Here is a 5116-nt window from a genome sequence, read left to right on the forward strand (position 1 = left end):
TTAATCTATATATATATATAAAACCGAAGCTTTTGAAGCTTCTACAATTTTCCACGTCAGCATATTTAAAAAAAAATAAAGATAAAAAAAAAAAAAAAAAAAAAAAACTTTTCACGCAACATAAAACTTTTAAAACCCGATAAACACAAAACCCAATCTCTGCCTTCTCCTTCCTCAGTCAAAACAGTCCCACCACAACTGAGTGATAAAAAAATAAATAAAAAATTCAATGCACCACAACAATCTCTGCCTTCTCCTTTCCCGTTTCACCTACAACCACAATCTCTGCCTTCTCCTTTCCCGTTTCACCCATCAAACACAGTCCCAGCACCACAATCTCTGCCTTCTCCTTTCCCGTTTCACCCACAACCACAACAACTCAGTAGGCAGCAGCACCTCCACCACCCACAACAACCGCAACACACAAACCACCATAATCAGACCATATCAAACCCACAATCCAAAAGCAAAAAACGATTCTGAAGATCTGCGATTGCCCAAAGTTAAAGTCACTGCTGAACTTCTTTCCTATAACTTACAGAAATTCGAGATCTGGGGGAGTCCGATTCTAGATGAACGCTGCGAATCATCTGGCCGTTGGGGAGACGATATGGTAAGCATGATTGCAACCGCGCTCTCAATATTCCTGCCCCTACAGGTTTTAATAGAACAAATTGCAGTAACTATGACATCTATTATAGTCCTCCACATTATAATTTAACGCCCTCTCCACCTAAAGCGTATGACTGAAGGTTGTCGCGAGTGTTATATCAAAGGAGGTCAATGTAAGATTGACCACAAAGGAAAAGCTTATTGTACCAAAGGAACGAAAGGTATGGGTACAAGAATAATGCAAAAATGTTTGGATATGCACTGAAATATATTCAGGAAAAAGCACATATGTTTCTTTATATTTTTTGGTTGTAGTTATATTTCTTATATCTGTGCTGCTATTTCTGCTCCATGCCGTAATCCACTCTTTACAAAATTAGCTTTACCTGATTGGAATTAGTTTCAAATTTAGGTTATAAGATACATAGGAGCTGTTTTTAATAGTTCGTGTAAAATTGCTAAGATTTCCAAGCATTCCTCCTCAATCATATTCATAGCTGCGTCCTCTTGATCTTCCCTGTTTAACTAACACAATTTTTGTTATGCAGGGAATAATAGAAGCAGGGTAGTAGCATTAGGTAAGATGCCTCTTCAATCAGATATCGTGTTGCAATAAATATTCGAGTTTGCAAGGAAATTAAATTATTCCTCAGCGTCCTTTTCTCAGCCTCTTCGTTTATCAAGTTCCAAAATCAACCAAAGCCTCAACTTTGAACACACCCATTTGCAATTTTGGTAATTATTTTTTTTTAATACTAATTGTTTTCGTAGCCCCATCACGTTTTGTATTCCAATCATGCTTAAATTTAGAAATAGTATTGGCTATTCTAGGCTTTGTATTATTGAAATTTTTGTTGTTATTATTATTGGCTATTGTTGTTGTGTCGTGTGAGAACTGAGTTTTCTTTTCTATGGTTATGTATATTATGGTTGCTTTGTTGAGTATTCACACACTGAATCTAGATTACAGGAACTATATTCTTATTTTAAAATTTTTGTAATTTAGGACTTTTGATTTATAGAAGTTATTATTATTTAAAAACTTTCATCAATTATTAATACTATTTGGGTTGTTGGTTTTAATTAAGGTTGAATGATGAGAAAAAGCAGAGCATGATTGAAGACATCTACAACACCAAGAAGCAGAAAAGGCGGAGAAATAATTGAAAGGGTTTTTTGGTATTGGTATTGGCGGAGGAATTTGGGTTAGGGGGTATGCTGGCAAACCTATGTGTTTTAGTTTATTTATTTATTTATTTAATGGTTTACTTGATCATTGTTAAAATCTGTTGTTGAAGCTTGAATGTTGTAGTGTAGTCATTTGACAAATGCAAATTAATTGTTGTTTAATTTTGTTGCTTTAAATTTAAAGGTGTTAAAATCTGTTGAATAAGTTATAATGATCATTGCAATAGAATACTTGCTTTCTAAATCTAAATCAAATGACTAGAAGATTGTGCTTTATTTTAGTTTGGGATTTTCATTTGAACATATATTATGTTGGTTGTGTGTTTTATGCAGTTTAGCTTCTTGAAAGTATGTTTTTGGAATTACAATTTCAACGGAATTATTAATTTTCTGTTCCAATTTTGTTTTAGGCCCTTCTGTTTTGTTATAGTTTTCAGTGAATTTTTTTTTTGGTAATGAATATGTGTTGTGCAGAGAGAGTTGGAGAGAGATCTATGGGAGACCCTTCACTACTGTCAAACCAGTCCCCTCTAATACTATGAAGAGATTATTGTATTAATTGTTAATCTGACACAACCGGATGAAGCATGGAGTCGAATATTATGTATATGAGATTGTTCTGGTATTGGACAGATTGTTTTTCTTCTCTTTTAGTTTTATACTCTTGCACAGATTGTTTGTTCTCTCTTTCGTTATTATTATTATTATTTTATCTGAATGCAACCAAATGACCAATCTTTGGAACTTTAGCATATTTTTTTATATATGTTTTATCTAATTATTAGGTGTCTATGTGTCGGGAGGAACTGGAGCATGACTATGAGAAGAAGAATGAAAAGCCACTTCAATCTGCATATTTTATAATTTTAATGAGAACCAAAACAGTCACAATGAATCAAAGAGTAGATATGCAAAACTTGAAATCTTTGACTTTCAATTCTTTTATTCGTTTGTATATTATATTAACTTGAAATCTTATGATTTTGTGTTTATTTGTGTCTTACACATTACAATTAGGTGTTGGATTTTGAAAATTTTCTTGGTTTTAATAGTTGAAGGATGGGAGGGAGGAAGGTGCTAAGCAAATACTACTCACCTGTCCAACCTAGAGGCTTGAGGGGTCAAGCACACATGATGCTTCCCATAAGTAGATGTTATTGGTGACAATTATTTAGGTATTCGAAGGTTCTGATTCTACTGCAAATGTACAAATGCTTTGCTGAGCTTACCATCAAGACTGACCCACAAAATTTCAACTATATTGTTGAGTCTGGTGCTACCAGAAATTTTGAACCTGTGTGAAGATGATGAGGTAAAATAAAATAAATACAAATAAAATTCTTGCAATCTTTTGTACATATAACATGGTTTTTGACTAAATATTTTGATTATATTCTTTTAATTCATTAGGCAGCAGAGACAATAACCATAAAAGAGAAGTTGGAGAGATGGAAGATGCAATGAAATCTTTAGAGAACAAAAACCTTGGATTTGGAAAGAAAAATGGACATCATTACTACACTGGATGGGATGAAATCTATGAAGGTATTATTTGCTTTACCAATTCTATTTTTATTTATTAAGGTAGGCTATCATCTCATAGTGCCACAAATGGAATCTTTAAGTCTTAAATAGATTGTGTAAATTTAAGATTACGTGATGATAGATCAAAGTAGAAGGCCTTGAAGGTTGTCTCTGGTCTTTCAGGTATATGTTTTTATTTTTTGGGATGCTCTTCAAAGCATATACTTGGTTATGTGAAGGCAATGTTGCTTTTAAAATTTCCTTCAAATTCACTCACTTTCTTAAAGTAATTTTTATTTTCTTCAGTTTATAATATTTGGGTATTTACTTTTCGTTCAACTTTTATGGGTGCAGTTCTTTTTTTTGTATTTCATGGACTTAATCGGCAGACAAGGTACCCCCACATGGTACTACTCTTTCTTATCAATTTTCAGCTTCGATCTTCTTGGGTTTAATCCTTATTCAAATATGTTAAAACTTTTAAGGTTTTTGTTTTAATTGGTGGTAGTTGAGAATTGAGTGAGGATCTTGCAAAATATGCGAAAGTGTTAGAAGTAGGGGCTAATGGATTAGGCTATGAGCTGCTAAAAGACTTGGCTCTATCAGGTTTCCATTATTGGCTTCAAGGCTCTTTATTGTATGCATTTTCTTATGAGACATTTTGGCTCTATCTTTGTATTCAATATTGAAGTTAAAGTAGTTAGATGTATAGTTTAGTGATTTAGGGGGGTGGATGAAAATTGTAAGTGAATATGATACTTGGCAGATTCTTTCAAACATTGTTCTTTCAATTGGAGTGACTAATTGGTTGCTATACATAAAGCTCAACTTGGACATTGATGCTAAAATATGTTTGAGGAATTTCATCTTATTTTAGTTTTTTATGTCACTCCTTTTTCAGATAATGATTCAAAATAGTTGTTTCTTCAAGTAATTTCTATTTGAAACTGAGGTAAACCACATATAGTTTCAATAATGTTTTATAGAAAGAGAATGATTGAAACTTTACTTTTAGTTTTAATATAGAGCTATAAGTTATTTATGAAATGTTTTCCATACTGTCATTTGACCCTTTGACAATAGATTAATAAATTTTTTTTTTCCCCATGTGGTTTCTTAATTATCTTTTTATTTATCTAGCCCGTGCATCGCACGGGTTAGCGACTAGTTTGATTAATTAATAAACTTGACTAATTAATCAACTAATTCATCACAATGGGTCATTACGTTTTTGGCCTATCAATAATAAAGGACATCATCAAAATACCATAGGTTGAAATATTAACACATCTATAAGAATTAAAATAAATAAATAAATAAACCTATTATTATTAGGCAAAGTTTGGTTACAAACTTGAACTCAACTCAATATTTTTTTTATTGAATGTAAATTTTGACAAATCCATCATTAGATTACATTTTCTTCTTATATTCTCCATGCTTTCAAAATTTCCAAAATATCAAATATCAATATTTATATCATTGTAAACACTCAATTTTGCACACATAATTTAATCAAGGAGAATGACTTGAATGACCAATCCATATACCCCAAAAATCATAATTGCATTACATGCATTAATTTGTTCTTGCATTACATGCATCATTTCGTCTTTGCATTACATGCACTAATTCATTCATTGCATATCATAAAAATGGTCTTGAGATTCTAACGATCGTAGCGGTGTTTTCGATTATCAAATTGGACTATCGGATCGAAAGATATCGCATGATCAAGTTTGCACGGTCAATATGCATTGTGTCTAGGTAGAATCGACCACACGTGATCAAT

The 5116-nt window shown here is 32.3% G+C and overlaps 1 long non-coding RNA gene across 3 annotated transcripts; it reads left to right on the top strand.

The window, feature by feature from the left end:
* The first annotated feature begins 329 nt into the window (after window positions 1-329).
* Window positions 330-4027, top strand: LOC126713918 (uncharacterized). 3 transcript variants are annotated; one of them, XR_007651489.1, is made up of 8 exons: window positions 330-613; window positions 659-833; window positions 1161-1190; window positions 1280-1347; window positions 1701-1825; window positions 2853-3112; window positions 3211-3345; window positions 3679-4027. It is a non-coding gene; the product is annotated as an uncharacterized LOC126713918 (long non-coding RNA). The 3 variants fall into 3 exon arrangements; XR_007651488.1 differs by lacking the exon at window positions 1280-1347 and having other exon boundaries at window positions 3679-3731; window positions 3833-4024; XR_007651487.1 differs by lacking the exon at window positions 1280-1347 and having other exon boundaries at window positions 3679-4025.
* Window positions 4028-5116: the final 1089 nt, after the last annotated feature.

Source organism: Quercus robur, chromosome 2 (assembly GCF_932294415.1).
Source record: "Quercus robur chromosome 2, dhQueRobu3.1, whole genome shotgun sequence".
Lineage (NCBI taxonomy): Eukaryota > Viridiplantae > Streptophyta > Magnoliopsida > Fagales > Fagaceae > Quercus > Quercus robur.